Source organism: Aedes albopictus, unplaced genomic scaffold (genome assembly GCF_035046485.1).
Source record: "Aedes albopictus strain Foshan unplaced genomic scaffold, AalbF5 HiC_scaffold_134, whole genome shotgun sequence".
Taxonomy (NCBI): domain Eukaryota; kingdom Metazoa; phylum Arthropoda; class Insecta; order Diptera; family Culicidae; genus Aedes; species Aedes albopictus.
Window position 1 is genome coordinate 38,770 of NW_026916746.1, and position 20,197 is coordinate 58,966.

At 36.8% G+C, this 20,197-nt stretch overlaps 1 protein-coding gene across 2 annotated transcripts in view; it reads right to left on the reverse strand.

Annotated features, from left to right (window-relative positions):
• LOC109403746 (sushi, von Willebrand factor type A, EGF and pentraxin domain-containing protein 1) overlaps positions 1-19,882 on the reverse strand; it is a gene marked incomplete at its 3' end in the record, with an annotated part of 57,432 nt that extends 37,550 nt beyond the window's left edge. Inside the window, 2 exon segments of one of the 2 annotated variants that reach the window (XM_062843286.1) lie at positions 19,107-19,192; positions 19,826-19,882. 2 annotated transcript variants of the gene reach the window in all.
• Between the last annotated feature and the right edge of the window lie 315 nt (positions 19,883-20,197).

Genomic DNA, 20,197 nt, shown 5'->3' on the forward strand with positions numbered 1-20,197 from the left:
TTTAAAGCTAATTTCCCTGGCCATAGATATAGCGAGAAAGAGCACGACATACTCAATTAGCATCGGCTTATTGCAAACGTGAATCAAAAAAAAAAATCAAAGGGGTCAATGCAAGTAACGGAAGCTATACTACGGATATCCAATTTTATGCGGTAGGTAACAATTAAAAAAGTATAGAAGGAAGCTTTCAAATGGGTCACATTCCAGTGTCATCTTACTTTGGTTCTGTAGTGATTTTTGTACGGCATATTCATACCGTTCTGCTATCGTTGAATAAATTATCAAAATATTCAAGACATTAGCATATGAGCGTTGAAAGTCTACTCTTCCACATATTTTACCTGTTGCGTGGCTACGTCGTCGCAAGTTGGAGACGATTTCAGCACCACACCTGTAAAAGGTATCCAGTCGCTCACATGTATGCTATTCACGGAGCCGAAAGAAAGTGGCGTTCGGAAACCGTTAGATTGACACAGCACTACGACAGCCAAATACTTATTAGTTTTGTCGGTCATGATACGTCCAGCGCGGCTCGATATGAATGACATTCTTATGGCCAGTGACATCAATTGCAATATTTTTGCAACGTGTTTTTCAAAGAATCTTCGAGAAAAATGTTAACAGGATAACTATTGTTCACATTGAGAGCAAAGTTTATATTAGTTTTATTGTTGTTTATATGTATAGAAATTTACCATAACTATATAAGTAGCATAAGGTAAAAATGATTGATATAGGTCTCAGATCGAACAGCACAGATTCATTATCATCATATTGAGGGTGAATGTATTCATATTCTAGACTTCCATGTTCAATGCATAAAGTCTCTGTGTGTCTGCCAGACAATCGTCTTTGCGAAAATGGTCAATAAGCAAAAACCTCCCGATAAATGACTGTGTGGAAGTGCTGCTGATAGAATTCAAAAAGCGAGATTGACTTGGAATTGCCTATTATTTATTTTTTTTTTTGTTTTTAGTTTTCTGGATTAATTTTGCTGACAACAAGTTCTCTGGATTAATTTTTTTGACAACAGTTTACAAATAGTCCTTGGCTTCTAGCTTGTAGAATACTATCAGGTGCTATCAGCGATACTGCTTGTGAAATGACTAGCTATTCAAACGATCGTACTTAAAATTTATTTTCATAACTTCAAAATGTACAGTTTTAACATAAAAAATATTAAAAGAAGAGGCAGCTAATAATTTTAGGGTTAGGGTGCCTATACCAGTCATGACACTAGCAAAACTATTTCTACCAATATTACGAGATAAACGGTGAATGTCGTCAGTTTTTCAAATGATTTGGGTCTTTCTCTGTGGTCGAGTTAAGGTGGAAAGATTCGTTATTCACATAATCGCCATCACTGAAAATTCGAAAGCAGTTTTCTCGCTCAAAACATAAATGTTTGCATTGAAAATGTATTCACTGTATTCCATTCTACAGCCTCAATACAGTGAATACATTTTCACTGCGAAAATTTCAGCATTAAATGAGAAAACAGCTTTCGAATTTGCAATGATTAAGATTTAGTCAATGACGAATTCTTCAACCTTAAGAACCCAAGCAAACCTCTATGGGATCGAGTTATTATCAGGTCAGTTACTCGACAATAAACATTGAAACGACTTCGTTATGCAGTTGCAGAACTTCTTCTTCTTCTTCTTCTTCTTCTTTGTGGCTCTACGTCCCAACTGGGACTTGGCCTGCCTCGCTTCAACTTAGTGTTCTTTGAGCACTTCCACAGTTATTAATTGAAGGGCTTTCTTTGCCTACCATTGCATGAATTTGTATATTGTGAGGCAAGTACAATGATACTCTATGCCCAGGGAGTCGAGAAAATTTTCCCGACTGGAACGGGAATCGAACCCGCCGTCTCCGGATTGGCGATCCATAGCCTTAACCACTAGGCTAACTGGAGACCCAGTTGCAGAACTATGCCAAAGATATGTGTTTCTAGTTGTTTTGATGTAATTTTTGGACCATTTAGAATAAAAATTTATAGTGAAAGGAAGAACCTCTTGATGTCAGAGTATCGTTACTCCATAATTATAGGAGAAATACACACAAATGAACAAAAACTATTTGTGCTTCTTGTGGAAACGAACATTGTGAAAGCCTCAAAGTGGGGCAAAAGGTCGCACTAAATTTCTGAATCTAGAACATCATTATAATTACAGAATCTAGGATGCAATGATGATTTCGTATAAAAACTACTATACCGTCGTTGGGGGTGAGAATGGGTCAAAAAAGGATACTCAAAGAATGTTTGTTAAATAACAAATACAATTGAAGTCGGAATAACTTTTTATTCGGTATGTATACTCTACTATCTAGTAATGACAGTTTAGCAAGACAGTATCACATTATATGAATTGCTTACTAAACTACAAATGATTGAAAATTGACCCAATCTCACCCCTTAGAGGGGGTGAGAATGGGTCAAAGTGTTCGAAATCGCCTATCCAAGAATATAAGTTAATTTTATTGAACATATCTAGCAAAACTTCTTAAAATACAATGCAACCATGACGAATAAAAACTTAGGTAATTTTAAAAGATGATTAAACCACCTAAATGGGCTAATACAACCGAAAAAATTGTTGAAATTTGATAAAATAACGTTTGTATGTTGTATCGCCATCTTTAGCCACCATCCTCATCTAATGTTTCAACCTCCATGAGAGTAGGGGAGGATTACAACGAGGGACGGGTGCATTGAAAGGTCGATTGAAAAAAAAAAACATGATACTTTCAGTATACTGCATAAGAAATGTTTAACCAAACCCGCTATAAACTCTTATGATCATTGGCCTCTATACTGCCAAAGCAAATCACGCCATCTCAAGATAGAGGGTCGTTCAAATATTATGTTACACAACATTTCACATTATTAGACCCTCTCTCACAATAACAATAAAGCGGATTTTTTTTAAATAAATTTTGTATGAGTTCTATAAGACTTATTCTTCAGTCCAAACGCATGGGTTTATTGTTATAAATGATTAATAAGGGCACTAAACGTATGAACACTCCCGCTTGCCACTTCTAAGACATATTTGCGAAGAAAAGTGGGCTTTTATGAAGATACGGTAAACATGGCACCACTCTAACGTCAAATGGGGACTGGATAACAAGTTGAATTTTTAGTTAAGGTTATGTGCACTCGATAACTTGCCTGACCCAATCTCACCCCCATTCTTAATATTTAGACATTGGGTCGAAAATATTGAATTTTTAAATAAAAAGAGCATTGACAGCCCGCGTTTTTCATTGCATCGACCAGGTAATACCTACAGCTAACCACTTATAAGAAAATTTATGCTTAGGTACTCGTGTGAAACATTACGATGGAGAAATTTTTTCAGAGTGATTCACCAGTAGTTTTATCATATAAGTTTAGCCATAAATTTAACAAAAATCCATTATTGCATCATGACGTGCAAAAACATCTCCTCTTTGAAATAATATAAAGTTTTCAACATAAATTAGCGATATTTGATGAGCTATTTCAAATTTTATGTTTCTCCGTTTTGACCCAATCTCACCCCCAGACCCATTGTCACCCCCATCGACGGTATATGTACATATTTGTAATGTTCACCTTCAAATCGTTCCAACAGAGGGTTTAAAGTGAGTTTGGAAGATGTTCAATCATAAGACAATCATTGTATTCGCCTATTTGTGCAAAAGCTGAAAACCAGGTCATGCTCCAGTTTGGGTGTAATTTCTTGAGTTTGAGTAGCATGAAACATATTCCATGGCTAGAGTGAAATGATGATCATGATCTAACATGAAATAAATGAGCTTCACAAGAATAAACTATCCTTTATCATGTGCAAACTTTTGCCTTGCACAATGCGAGCTTTTGCCCCCAGTACTTGTATCGAAAATAATTATACAATTGTTGTATTACTACAACAACAAAAGAAACGCAAAAAAAATCTAGTACTACGTTTTGAAGGTTACATGACCCGTTTAACGAGGAAACGACTTTATTTTCTTTTTGTTTAATAGATGTTTTATGAAGACTGTTGAGTAATAACGGTGTATATGGTAGAAGAATAGTTTTTTAAATCAATATCGTTATGTAACCCACCAAATGAAAGCTATGGGTCCTTCTTTTGATTTGGTGCTAAGCGAGAAATACTCTATCGGAGGCTATTTACTCAAACAAAGTTTGGGTGAAAAGTACCCAAAAATGAGTATTTCTTGAAAATTTGTTCTAGAAATCATGAGAAAAATAAAAATTGTTCTAGACTCTCCGATAGACCTTTTTCTTCTTAGCACTGAACTAAAGGAGAGACCCTTGGCTCTCATTTGGTGGATGACTTAGCGATACTAAATTTTACTTAGATAATGTTATTTGTCACATACACCGTGACAATGTTCGTTTTTTCCTGGTGTGTACGAAAAATCGTTTTTCCTGTTGAATAGGAAAACTTCAACAGATATAGACATATTTTTCAATTTTGGTTCCACATTGGCACTATTTGCATTCATTCCTTTTTGGATTTGCCATAACTGGTATACTATGGCGAAACAGGGTGCAAGAATGCTGAAATATTTTAAAGGAAACTATTTTATTACAATTTGAGTACAGTTTTAAGTATTAATGAATACGACCATGGGGTCTCCAGTGAGCATTGTGGATAAGGCTTTGAATCGCCAATCCGGAGACAGCGAGTTCGATTCCGGTTCCGGGCGAGAGCTTTTCTCGACATCTCTGGGCATAGTGTATCACTGTACTTTGGTGTCCGGCCATTTGGCCGAATACCGTTTGGTCACATGTCGTTTGGCCGAACGCCATTTCGCCGAATGCCATCTGGCCGAATGGTCGTTTGGCCGAGGGCCGTTTGTCCAAATCGTGATCTAAAGAATTCATAGGCTTTTTTATGACATTCTAAGAAATATCTCCTTTTTTTAATCATAGGCTATTCTTTCTAGTTTTGACATTGAGGAATTAGTTGGCATTGAAACTTTAATTCATTATTCATTTTTCGACCAATCGGCATTCGGTCAAAAATATTTCGGCCAAATGACCATTTCGGCCAAATGGCGTTCGGCCAAACGGCATTCGACCAACCGGCGTTCGGCCAAATGCCCCGACACCCTGTACTTTCCTCAAAATACACAAATTCATACATTGGCAGACAAAAAAGCTCTTCAATTAATAACTGTGCAAATGCTCAAAGAACACTGAGTTGAAGAGAAGCAGGCCAAGTTCCAGTGGGAACGTAAAAAAATCGAAGATCCACCGTGAACTTGAAAATCCACTTTGGCCAATTTGAGGTACTTCCCGATTCGTTCGTTGGTGGCTCGATAGATGGGTTTGATGTTCACTGGTTGGGGCAAAACCTAACTAAAAAGCACTGTCAATGTTAAAATAGATGTCAAATCCAGTTTGACTTCTGACCGCCGTTGCATCGGTGCTCCTTTAGGGTAAATGTACCAATAGTGGTGCTATTAGTAGCTCCTTGTAGAAAAATAATTGAATAAAATTAATAATACCACAAAATAAAAAATCTGAAAACGTTAATCGGTAGTTTTTCACTTAAATTTGCTAGGAAAAATGTAAAAACCATTGTTTATTTCGGGTTTTGCTAATAAATCACTTGCACCAACTATAGGTACACGGTTCTTATTATGGAGGTAAAATTTAACATTGGTTCCTATAGTGGCGCATCCCATTGAATTCTTATGGGACCCACCACTATAGGAACACACAGTGCCGGATTTAGGCTTCGGGGGGCCCGGGGCAAACTTTTTAGAGTAGGCCCCCAAAAGCAAGATTTTAAAGATGTAAACCTTATATTTGTTTTTTTTTTGTCAATGTTGTGTAATTCGTATTTTTTAAATTTTTACTGGTTTTTTGCGATTGCAATATTATACGAGTACTTCAAGACTTATAATGAAAAAAGTTAGGTCTTTAGGGGGCAACTGTAGCAATAAATTCTCAAAACGTCGGTGAGACCCAAAATATAGATATGTAAAACCATTGCTCCGAGATGTTTTAGGTTTCCAAAACTGATCAGAATTTCCTAAACATCTCTTTTAATAATTATCATATCTTTCCCATAAAAAAACATCCGTCCACAACGAACTGAGCCAGATGGGTATTAAGTAGGTGTTTTTAGAATATAATCGTATAATGAACAGAAGCATGCACAATCATTGTCAAATAAGTGATTGAATTGTTAAACTATCAATGAAATGACATTTTTACTGATACTCAAACATCGTTAAGATTACTCTTAAAAAATAATCTTTGGTTTGGTTAAGAAACGTTTTTCATTTTTTTACGGAACTCAATGCAAACTTTCAAGAGGTTTTTGAGAAACTCGTGGACGCCAAAATAAACAAGAAAGTTCTTTCTATCCAATTGTTGAATATTGTATACCTCTCTGGAGAAACAATTGAATCGTTTAGTTGTTGTTGTTTTTTTTTTAATTTCAATTGTTTTGCATTTATAAATAAATTGACAAAACAGTTTTATGGTTTTAGAATGGCAGCTCATATTGTAGAAAATATCAAAAAAAAATGTAAATCTATTCTAAAAATAGTGTCAGTGCACCAAAAATCATGTAGTTTAGGATTTCGATTTACTCTCAAGTAAAATTTCAGATTATAAAATAATCTCGATACTTTTGGTAACTCAATTACAATTACTCTAGGACATGAGTTCGTTGAACAAAATACATATAGTGCTTCAGGAATCTTGGGGGGCCCCCTCAAACGGGGGGCCCGGGGCACTTGCCCCCATTGCCCCCCCTTAAATCCGGGCCTGGGAACACTACCACCACTATAGGTGCAAAGGAGCAAAAAATTTAAGGAAAATAATTGTTTAAAATAGGTTTTTCGGCAAATCCTGAACACAAAACTGAATTAATATTATTAATTAGTTATGGTGCATCTATTAAAAATGTCATTTGCAAGCTTTTTGTTCAAAATAGTGCTAAATTGGCACTACCACCACTATTGGTACTACCTCCACTAAGGGAGCTTTTACCCTATACAGAACGTTTTTGAAAATATGCGAGCGTGTGTCTAGGCATTTTGATCAGATGTCAGTTGCCGCAACGAACGAATTCGATTCGTTAATCAGGGCGCAATCATGACCCAACCAGCAGCAGATCCAGGCTGTATAGCCGTAACCCCGAGAATTGTTGAACAAAAGAGGAATAAAACAAGCAACAAAGAAGATGCGGCAATTACGCAGCGTCGCCGCTGCAACATCTTTTGCTGGCGAAGATAGGGAGGTATATAGGGTAGTTTTCCAATTGTTGCACGGCTAAAAACTCGCCTATTGTTGCACACTCCATGTTATTCTTATGAGGTGTGCAACAATTAGAAAAATACCCTATGTGTCAAAGCGAAAACTATCTTCTATAGTTGTTCGATGTTGGTCCTACAGTGGCCCAACATTCGAAAAAAATTGACCCGACTTTGTCCCGACATTCGATATTTTTTCAGTCTAGCGGAATTTTGCAGATTTATTGTGTTTCGTGCCCAGCTACTCATTCGAGTGACAATTTATTCAATTGACAAGGATAATCATCTCATTTGATAGGTGCGCTGATTGAATGAAATAGTTTTGAATATGAATAGAAGGAAAAAATGACTGAAAAGATTTGTTGGTTAGTGTTCAAAAGAATGAGATGAATTTTTGCAACACTGACTGGTTTAACCCACAGCAAAACATGAACAGATGTTTGTATAGACTGTAATTTGTTCACAATATACAAAAAAGTTTCTTCTAGCTCTTATAGTTAACATGCTAACGAAGCAAATAATACTGACCTTGTGGATGTTTTTGTTAAAGTTCAAAAACAGAGCTCTGTAAACCAGATGATTTAAATTCGAAGTTGCACTAGTGGTCAGAAAATGTAGCTTAGTTGAAAAGGACAAAATCTCACAAATGAAATATTCAAATTCCAAATGCAATAAAAAATACTGTATCGATATTCCTCGATTGGTAAGAGTAATTTTGAATGGAATATTTGATCAAGAACCATCATTAGGACCATCTCAATGCAAACATTTTTGTTCAAAATATCTCAACAACACCAGTAGCAACAAACGTTAAGCAAACGAATGTCTTAATTAATGCTTACTGCATTCTTTTTTATGGTATGACAAGCCTTGCCATCTGAAGAATCGAATGAGCTGAAAAAATAAAATAAGTTCAATTTAAATGTGTTCAGAAAAGCTAAATAAATGTGTAGTAGTTCTGATGTTCCATAAAAAACCTAAAAAAATAAAAAAAAAACTTGATCTCAGAAAAAAAAAATGTTATGGCAATGACTTTATTGATTTTTCCCAGATTTTGATTAAGGCATTCCTCAGACAACTTGTTGAGAAAGCGAATGCAATAAAAAGTTAGATAATTTTTGGTATTTAGTGATAAATAATGTTGAAATCATTAAAAATCTTCTTTATGCAAATGCAAATTTGGAGAATGAAGTAATTTGTTAGAGAACTCCACTGTTTTTCAAAACATGAAGACAATTGAAAGGAAATTTAAAAATATGGGGTACAATATTTTATAACACTAGTTTACAGCATTTTTGAACTCGGTAAACTGATAATCGTTTTTGGTGTAGAATCATGCCCTGAGTTCGAAAACGCGAAGGAAAAAAAAAATACAGTAGAGCGGATTTTTTTCCGATTTTCCATACAAGGTTGATGATTTGAAATCGATTTTTGTTCTATTTTCAAGCAATGTCGCTCACTTCATTCATCCCATACTCCGTAACCAATGCTCCGATTGAGCTGAATTTTTTACTGTAACTCGCCCACTTACGATATGTCAAACGTTGAGAAAGAATTTTTAAATTGTTTTTTTTTTTCTTACAGAAAAAAAATATATTTCTAATAAATTTTTTGAAAATTTTGCTAAAATTTAAGGAGATCGACCCCAAAACTCGCCAATATCTTGAATTTCATCAATCTGACGCAAAACCTGCATTCAGATGATCGAATGGTATTATACTCAGCTTTGAATTTATGAAAAAAGATTTAAAATTGGTTGAACAAAACGCAAGATATTTGAATTTTATTAAATTCCATATTTTAAAAAGTCGTAAAACTCGATATTGAGCCAAAACTCATAAACTGTTCTACTTAAAAGTTTTTGAAGCACGATTTAGAAATCAGCGCTAAATTGTGCTTCAAAATTTTTGGTCGTTAACAGAAGTTCACGACTTTTGTTTAATTTTGTAAACTAGTGTAATCTGAAAAAAAATTCAAAGCTGTGTTTTTATGGAGGCATGTCTTATGATGTATTTTTCAAAAATGGGTCAAAATTGATCCCCTTTTGAGCACATGGTTATTTTAAAAGGAAAATAACTCCAGAAGCTTCCTATTCATTTTCTTTTCAAGTTTTCTTGCATTTTTGATGCATACGGTGTATTTGAAATTATAAGATTTCCTTAAATTGTTAAGGATATGCCGTATCTTGAAAATGGGGAGACTTGATCCCCCATTGGGGCTGTCCATAAAGCACGTGGTCATTTTTTTGGGACTTTTCAACCCCCCCCCCCCCTGCGTGGTCATTAGTCCATACAATTTTTTTTATTTGTCCATACAAAATGGTCATTGGCCAAACCCCCTAATGACCACGTGGTTTATGGACAGCCCCTTTTCATGGTTTGTACTAAAATAAAAAATTTCTAACACGTTTTATCATTGAATATACTAGAATTCCGAGTAAATAGAGGCTTCCAAATAGAATTTTATTTTTCACATGTATAATGTGTGTGTAATCCTCGAGGGATCAAGTCTCCCCATGTCACTGTTGTATACACTTTGCTACATTAATTGAAATGTTTATATAACAGTCATATTTGGATAAATACGTTTGGTAGTACTTTAGTACTATGTGCAGTGAAATTTTGACATGATTTGGTTCAATTTTCACAAAGTTATTGAGATTTTTCGGAATTGCCTAAAAGATTTCTGAAAGACTGAAAACAAACCATCGGCCTTTAAAAAATAATGCAATACACAATTAAAAACTATTGTAGCCAAAACATTGTCGTCTGTCAAGATGTCGTTTTGGAAAAAATATGCTAGAAGAAAACTGTTTTTGATTCCGAGAAAATATGGGGGGAACAAGTCTCCCCAGGGATCAAGTCTCCTCAGTCTCCCCTACCTAAGTATTGAGGTTGCAACATTTGCCAAGAGGCGCCTCCTACTGCTTCTTGGGCCGCCCGCATTTGGCATAATCCTCGCTACTGTGTTAACCGCCTTCGCCGCCTTTTCGCAGACGTAGTCAACGTGCTCGTTAAAGTTTAAGCGGTCGTCGACCATCACGCTATGGTGCTTCAACGCGCGCTGCGATGAAATTCTCTCCTCTCCGATCGTGATCTCCAACCTTTGCACTGCTTTGCGGTTACTGACTACGAGCACTTCTGTCTTGTGATGGGCTATCTGCAGCTTCACTTCATTCATCCACCTTTCGACTGTGTCGATTGCCTCCGATACCAGCACTTCGACTTCATCGATTGATTCGCCAGATACCGCTAAGATAACGTCGTCTGCGAACCCCACGATAATGACACCTGCCGGAAGCTTCAGTGTTAACACACCGTTGTACATTGCGTTCCAGAGCGTTGGGCCAAGGCATTTCCCCAGGGGTTAGCGTCGGCTTCCTGACATAGCTCCTTGTAACAGTTCGCCTTGCTCTGCTTGATAGCTCGTTTGAAGGCAGCTCTAGCTTCACGGAACGCAACCTTGCGCTCTTCTCTATCGGCCCCAGTTCTTGCCCTCTGTACTCGTCTCCTAGCTCGGAGGCAAGTCGCACGAAGGGTGCTGAGCGTCGCATTCCACCAGTACGCTGGACGTCTAGTGTTCCTAGGTTCAATCTTCCTCGGCATTGCTGCATCACATGCCGTTGCTAGCGCTTCCGTCAACCACCCTGGGTCGAGGTTTGCCGCATCGCTATTTGGCCGAAGTGCCTCGATAAAAGTCTCCTTGTCGAAGTCCTTCGTCTTCCATTTCCGCTCATAAGTCCTAGTTCTCTGTATGGACGTAGGAGCTCTCTAACCTATCTTGTAGAGGATCGCCTGGTGGTCGCTGTGGGAGTACTCCTCACTCATCCTCCAGTCCATGTCTTCCATCAACGATGGACTACAGAATGTAATGTCAATGGTGAATTCACGACCGTCTTTGCGGAATGTGCTGACTGTTCCGACATTGCACAGCTTTACGTCCAGCTTCGCCAGAGCTTCAAGTAGACTATATCCTCTTGCATTGGTTTGCCGGCTGCACCACTCAACGGTCCAGGTGTTGAAATCGCCGCCGAAAACTACTGGCCTACGTCCTACCAGCGTGTCAGTGAGTGCATCCAACATCCGGTTGAAATGCTCCTCGGTCTATCTTGGAGGCGCATAGCAGCTACATACGAAGACACCGTTAACTTTGGCGATCACGAAACCTTTGTAAGAGTTTTCCACCACTTCCTCTATAGGGAATCTGCCCATAACTTGTATAGCCGCCAATCCTGCTATATCCGCTACCCAATTGCCGTTCTCAGGAGGAACCTGATACCACTCTGCGATGATCGCAACATCACACTTCGTCTCTGTTGTCGACTGTGTGTGATCTGATGGTCTGATCTGATGATTTGCACAACTGACCTATTCACCGCGCTCCTGGCACATCTCCGTAATGATGTTGTTCGCGTTCAGATTCCCAACACTGCTCGCTTGCATCTCGCTACGTTCCGCCATGAACCGTGGGCAGTAGAATACCACGTGCTCCGGTGTCTCCTCCTCGTTCGGAGAGGCCGGGCAAAGTGGGGACTCTGCGTGGCCGAATCGGTGCAGATACTTCCTAAAGCAACCATGGCCTGGCAGGCACTGTGGCAGATGGAAGTTAACTTCTCCGTGTTTTCTGTCCACCCGTACCGAAACGTTTGGAATGAGCCGATGGGTCTATCTTCCGTTTGCGGCACTATCCCAGTCCAGCTGCCACTTTCTCATCGAGTCAGCTCTCGCATTCTTGCGAGATCTTGTCGTTCCTCGGCGGTTGTAACATTCGCAGTCTTCTTCCAATACGATTTTTATGGGGATCATTCCCACTATGATGCAGACCGCTTCCGTGGATATGGTTGCGGTATGCGGTGTATGTGTGTGTGTGTGTGTGTGTGTGTGTGTGTGTGTGTGTGTGTGTGCGTGTGTGTGTGTGTGTGTGTGTGTGTGTGTGTGTGTGTGTGTGTGTGTGTGTGTGTGTGTGTGTGTGTGTGTGTGTGTGTATGTGTTAAATTATATCAGCTATTTCATCAACATTTCATTAATAAACATATATCAATGGTGCACTGGCGTAGCCACGGGGGGGGGGGCGGTTTAGGGTTAACCACCCCCCCCCCCCCTCTCCCCAAGGCCAAAATTTGTGGAACAAATTTTCAGCAAAAAGCGCTTTGCGACAAAAAAAAATTCGACTGCGCCGCTATTTGCAAACTACGAATTCAATTATGTACTGCGCCACTGCAATGGTGATTTTAATAGACTTTCGCGTCTTACTAATTTTTAAACACATCTGACAGGTCTTCTGATTAGCGGATAGTTTTTGAGCACCATTGAAACCAAAATATTTCGTTTTCCATTGAAACCAAAATATTTCGTTTTGAATGACCATGTTTCGGTTACTGTAAGTAATTATTTTATTTATTTTAATATGAACATCATCCTATATTCGGATTATATCATACGGTTGCTCGTCATCCGATGATGAACTGAACTATATGTCGATCATCCGATATTATCCAATTTTCAATCTTATTGCATAAATAACAAGCTGAATATAGTATATTTCGGTCATCTGAAAAAATAGTGGGATTCGAGATATTGGCCAATCACTTTTCACAATTTGGGAAAACTTTCTAAAAAATAATAAGGATTTGTATTTTTTCAGTAAGAAAAAATCGAATAAAAATCTTTCGCAACGTAAATATGAAATATTGAATGTTACAGTTACAGTCAGTTACAGTAAAAATTTCAGGTCAATGAGAGCATTGGTCAACTTTGCTTAAAAATAGAACAAAAATCGATTTCAAATCGACAGCCTTACATGGAAAGTCCGCTCTACTGTTATTTCTTTTTCATTCACGTTTTCGAATTCATAGCATGATTCTACACTAAAAATAATCACCAGCTTACCGAATTCGAAAATGCTGTAAACTTGTGAATCAAATTGTTCATCTAGATTAGATAACATTACATTAACTCACTGTTTCATCTTATCCCACCCGTTTCAAATTACCCCGCTGTACCTTATTTTCGGTGTTTACAGGATAGTTCAAGTCAAAAAAAGTCAAAAACAGACATGCTCTACTTTTAAAAAGGCCTTAAAATGGAACCTATTACATATTATAAATTGGTATTGGTACGATGGTGTTCGTGTGTCACGATTTTAATTTGGGACGGATCAACGGATTCGCCTTTTTTCACTTTGCCACTTGCCTGGTTGTTTCACTGGTCCAGGACTCAGACGTCCGCGTGCGCAGATATAATTGAGAAAACCAACAGGAAAGTAAGCTAACCGCAAAAATATGCATCAACACTTTGTGGAAAATATATTAATAAATATCATAGGCCTTACAATATTTGTTGAATAAAAGAAAATCGGGTTAAGTACGGTTCCTTTGAATTCCACTAAGAATTTGCATCCTTTGACAGATACGTATTTCGACCTCAACTGTAAGGTCGTCTTCAGTGTCTTGTACTTGACTCGACTACAAGACACTGAAGACGACCTTACAGTTGAGGTCGAAATACGTATCTGTCAAAGGATGCAAATTCTTAGTGGAATTCAAAGGAACCGTACTTAACCCGATTTTCTTTTATTTACAGATGTTCCCCTAACAAGCCCAGGTTAATCATCATCAATATTTGTTGGTTGATTGATTTGTCTTTATTAAAGGGACTTTCAGCCCTTGGCTGGTTCGTCTCTGCAATATTTGTCATAAGAGCTAGTTTTTTATGGAATTCTTTCCTAGCTGATTTTTGTATCAATTGATTGGATAATAAAATCAAAAAAATAATAAAGGAAATCACCATAATTCCTAAACAGAATCAAGATAAAACCTTGTTAAGCATACGTGATTTTTTACTTTGTGTGTTTTTGGACAGTTTGTTATATTATATTTATTAAAAAACACCTAAGAATTCAAATTTCTTCAAATAGTAAATCGTGAATAGCTCTAAAACGGATATAAAGAACACCATGCTGTCTTTAGCAGAGTTTCTTCTCATAAAATTTACTAACGTAAAACACTAGACTTCGCCACTGCTGTAGTCTTCGCCTCCTCCATACAAATTCCATTTTTATGTATTATATGGCGAATATTAGAGCAGAATTTTGAGCGGCGAAGCCAAGAGTTCTTACCCCATCTTTTTTCGGAATTGGTTTAAAATTTTAAACTTTTTGGTGCGTAAATGCCATGGTATATCGAGAAACGATGAATTACAGTCAATTCAAAAATTTGGTTATAAATGGTTACCCAAAAAGCATGTCGTTATTTATTTTTCCCAAGTAATTTGGGTCTATATAAAGCTGTAGAAAATCTCAAAAGGGTATGTTTTGACAAGTTTGATACGGTAAAAAAATTACCATTTTTCCAAAATTTTGCCGGGGCGACCTCTACACGCGAAAAAGGAGTTTTGCCCATACTAAATCCCACATGTTTGCATTGTTGTTTAGGACATGTTCTACAGTCTATTACACAGCGAAACAAAAATTATTTTTTGATCTGTCTCAAAAGCAAAGTTATGTGTCTCTGACAGATTTTGGGCCACTGAATCCGAATCCGGGCTTAGATTTGCTCCAGCACGTCATAATTTCGAGCTATACCTCAATTTATAGGGTAAAATGTGTGATTTTGGGCTTTTTTGACTGAAAGCCATTAAGCATGGAAATTTAAAGCCATCAGAGTATGAATTGGACAATCAACACCTAAATTAACGGTTTATGAAAAACATTTCGTTTTACCAAATCAAATTTTATAGTTTTAAGCATTTCAACTTTAATACTGAACTTGCATGCAAGTTTCAGAGGCTGACTTGTATGGCAAATATTGTACCTACCATAAAATACTAAAAAATATCAAATTTGATTTGCAGAACGAAATATTTGGCATAAATCGTTAATTTAGATGTTAATTGACAAATTAACACTTTGATTGCTTTAAAAAAATATGTCCATGCTTCACGACTTGCAGTTAAAAAAGACCAACATCACACATTTTACCCTCTAAGATATAGCTCAAAATTGTGACGTGCTGGAGCAAGTCCGAGCCCGGATTCGGATTCAGCGGTCCAAAATCTGTCAGAGTCACATAAGTTTGCTCTTGAGACAAAAAAATGTTGCGCTTTGTTATGTATGGAATTTCTAGTAGTGCAAACGACATGATACAAATGTTACATATCTTTTCAAACCAACATATTTCTTACACGCAAAGGTATGTCGGAGATTGTACACTGTGATCATATTCAAAACTCATTATCTCGAGGAAGTGATCGTTTGACCTTAAAACTAGCCAAGCGACTTGCATTGTCTATTTAAATGCTGTTGAAAATGTTGAGGGCCGACTGATTGAATTGAGCACTGCACTACAACATTCAAGCGCTTATTACGTAGAATGAGTGCCAAATTGTTTGGGTGGTTCAGTATTCTTAGGGAATTATTGACCCCTTGTATTAGAACCCGTACGAATTGTATGCTATATACATACTATTGGGGCGTGTGGTACATGCGGAACTAGAATACCCTTTTGAGAGCAACTTCTATTTCAAGCAGCTTCAAAAACTGCAATTTATTAAAAGATAATTAATTTAACAGTAAATAATTACAATATATTTAAACTTACGTTGTAGTATTAGTTCACGTACAAATCTCCCAACAACAGTGCACAATTCATCGTTGTTCTGCCTTTCTCGATCTAAAAAGTGTGATTATTTAACGGGACGATGATTATGATCAAGTAAGGCCTGACGTACACAGGGTCAAATATTTGACAAGGAAAGAACTCAAGAAACAGCATCAGTTCGACACTAATTAAAATTCGATCGAGTCGAACAAGATGTTTGACCATTGGTTTCTTTTTGGACAAACATTTGATAAGAATACTCACGAACTAGCTAAGGAGATTAACAAATATATTTACAAATTTCCTGCCAAGTATCCAAATCACGGATGTAAAAATCAAACAAGACATAAAAATGCAATTCAATCCAATAGCACTTATCGATTAGGCAATATTAAAAGTGAATGACAACTAATTTCTAACGCATACTTTCATTCTCCATCGACGGGAAACGTGACGACTCCACCGACGAAACCTTTTCCGAATGGAACAACACAAATAGAAAAGCGACAGCGAGAGATTTAGTTTCCTCATGGCACAATACAAATGGCTGCATTTGTATGCGACGCTACTTGAGATGCTGCGGACATACCTGTATACAAACGGTCGAGGGTGATCATTAAGACGCTCCCATAGCTGCTGTGGTGAATGTGAGATTTTTGATCAAGTTGTGGTTCGAACGCATTGCCAAGTGGGTATTGTAAATCCAGTTTTGTGCGTACCATGTTGCAATCCATCAAAGATGGGGCAACTTAATGGTTGGTCAAATATTCGAATTGGTAATCGTTAGTGTTGAATCAAATTCTACAGCAATAATACCAACGAGCTGTCCTGATTTTCATGCAAGTAAGGCATGGTGCACAAATTATGCAAACATTTGCTATTATTTGGGGTTTTGCCTACACAAGATTCTCTACACACATCTCAAAAAGTACTCAAAACAAAAAAAATCATCAATTGGAGAAACGTTGTGTAATGAATGTTATGGAAATTCATATAACCGAGGTAGTACGAAAATGTTGAGGGTGCAAGGATTTCATTCCAACTCGGAATATCTTTTAGGGTTTTTGTTTTTCTCTCAGAAGTCCAGAGTATACAGTATTATCAAGCCTGTCAAACAAGTGTAAAAATGGTCTACTAGATATCAAAAAGCTCTTTATTGTTAATTATGTATAAGGCTGTGGCAACAGTATTGCCACCAAATGGTATTTTTTTTCCTCACTTGGATTATGCTGATTCAACTTTCAGAATCATTTAGCGTTTGTGAAAATTCAAAATTTTCTGAGTGTTTACAAAATTAAACGTAAGTCATGAATTTTCATCAACGACCAAAACTTTTCATGCATAATTATGTGCTGATTTCAAAATGGCGCTTCAAAAAATCTATAGTAGAACAGATTTTTTTTGAGTTTTAGCTAAGAATAGACTTGTATAGCTTTTTTTTAAATGGAATTTACTAAAATATAAATGTCGCGTTGTAGTCAACCAATATTGAATATTTTTGCATGAGTTGTAAGTTTAATATAGTATCTTTCGATCACCTGAACACAGTTTTTGTGTTATATTGATGGCAGTCGAGATATTGGCGAGTTTATGGATCAATCTCCTTAATGTTTGTAGAAATTATTTTCTGCTGGAAGCTCGACTGTATCGTTTAAAAATGGCTACTCAGTCTTGAACTAACAAACGATTTTTATTACTTGCCCAACGTTTCGACACGGGGTTAGTGTCTTCTTCAGGGGGTAAATAATTTGAACGTTTTTGGTCTTACGTGTCGTCTAACTGTTAAGGCCCCATTAGACGTGACAAATGTTTGGCCAAACAAGCCCAACAAATAACCAACACAGCTTGAATCAAAGCAACCTTGAACAAATGTCGGACTTTAATGGAAAATATTTGTCCTGATGACAAACAGTCTAATAGCCCCTTTACAGTCCTGGTTTTTGTTTGGTGACTTAGTTCACTTGTTGTAACTTCTAACGGACTATTGGCAATGGCGTTGGGCAAGTAATAAACATCGTTTGTTAGTTCAAGACAAGTAGTCCGTTTTAAATGATAATTCATTTTTTTTTTCTAAAAGTAAATTTTATGTATCCCTTTCGTGACGAACAGCACAATCGTGCTGTTTTTCGGCATTGGTTTTACACATTTTTTTCAATTGTTCTTTTCCTCAAAATATGTGATGTAAATAATTTTTATGATCGAGTTATTACTCTTACTTGTATTTCGGAGCCTCAGCTTTGATTGGAATTGTTTATAAAAAACGCCACGATAGGTTAAACAAAAAGTAAACAATCACCCTAGAAGTTGAAAAAAAAAATTATCTGTCGTATTTTTATAAATATTTGTTTCGTGAGTAAGTTTGCTTAAAAAGAAAGAAAAATAAATGGGTTTCGAATCGTCAGCCTTTAACGGGAAGTCGGGAATAAATTCGCCCAAAAAACTAACCAAAGACCATGTACACAAGACCGCGGGATATTGCAGCACGACCTCAGAAGATAAGTTCGTGGAGCATGCTTTACAATTTCAATCTCTGCCGAGACTAATGTTCACCGGGGAAAGTTGAAACGGTCGGCATACAGCGGATAACCATTACACACATGTCATAACGCATTGTTTTTGAATCCATCATTCTTTTAATAATTGTACTGCCGTTCTACTAATTGTCCCATGTTATATGGGATTCCCATATTACATGGGAAAATTGGTCGTAGACCGGCAGTGTATTGAAATATTGTTTCCAAAATTTCACGTTTCATCTTGCCCCAGCTTTTTTACCTTGTCCTGATGTACCTTAAACATTTTAAATTTGGTTATAAAGGGTGCGATCGATAACTTTGTCCCAACCCTCAAACAATAATATCTCATCAATGCTTGGTGTAACATCGCGTATTTATACCAATCCCATATCTTCAAGCTTAAGAACTTTTCAATTTGGAAAATCTATCCTCTATCCCTGAAAGCGCAACCGAGTTGTGCGAATTAAATGTACTACCAAACTTAATTCGTTCGTCCGTCACTTGTGTTATACACTTTCGAATATCTAAATGATTAGCAATGCTTTGCATGCTACGTATGATGATAATAAACACACAATGGAAAATGAAATTTCTCCTTTCCGGGTAATATCTTGATGAGCGATAAATTGTTTGCGAGATGAACGGAATAAATTATTTTGATGTATTCAAAATATGAAGTTTTCATAAACATTTACTATTTAAAGGTTTAGACACACGTTACTTACATTGATTAGTTGTTGTGTGGTTTCCAAAATGTAATCCAGACGAATATTTTTGTGGCTATATCATCATTGAAATGTAAGGTTTTCAGCTATAAACAATAAAATACACTTCAGCTTATAATTCACTACAATTTCAAATTCTATTACTAAACAGGTTCAATGATTCGGTAGTGATATTGAAGGCATGCTATTAGACCACCGTTACTTTTCACTTTTCACACCCGATAGTGGCGCACTTTCTAGCTTATGCATGTGTGGATCAGCCTAGCAATTAGAGATGTACGTATTCAAAAATACATTTTCTATAATTAAGTTATTCGTGTAGTAATCCAACGTAAAACTTTAACGATTTCTAATTCTCTAAACTGTAAATTCCAGTTTAATAGTAATTCCAGTTATTCACTAAACCTCCACGTATTCACACCAATAAGCCTGTTTTCACTGACACACTTAAACCGCATAAATACAACGAAAAAGAATGTATGCCAAGATCAAGAAACAGAAGAAAGAAAATGCCAACGTATTCAGTTTTCGTCACTATCCCTTCGCCTTCGTGTAATGCTCATATTTTTACACTGATTGCATTTTATTCAAATTTCCATTGAAATCATTTTCTGGCAACTAGATAACTACAAATCATTTTCAATATCAGAATTATTCACTCAGCAAAATGACTCAAGTTAAGAAAGTGTAGGACGACGATTTCTTCGCTCAAGACACACCTTTCACATTCAACCGCCTGGCACATACTGATCATTGTCTTCGTAAGACAGGTAACATTCTTCAGCAGTCTGCTTCGGTAGTGTACGTAGTAGTAATTCGAAGGAGACGAAGAAGGAAAATGCAGCAGTAAGGTAACGTCGATTTTTGGGTTCGTTTTCTATATTTGAACCAAGCATTGAAGTCTTTTATCGCATGCAGTATTCAGCGAAGATACGCTCGTAGCGAAGAGATGATTAAAAAAAATAGAATTTGATAAATACAAAACGTCATATTTTTTTTTGTTTAATGAGGGAAAAGACGCATCTATGAATTATATCCATCGATTGCACAAAATCTGAAAATGTAAAAGATTTATTTACAGCATCGTTGTT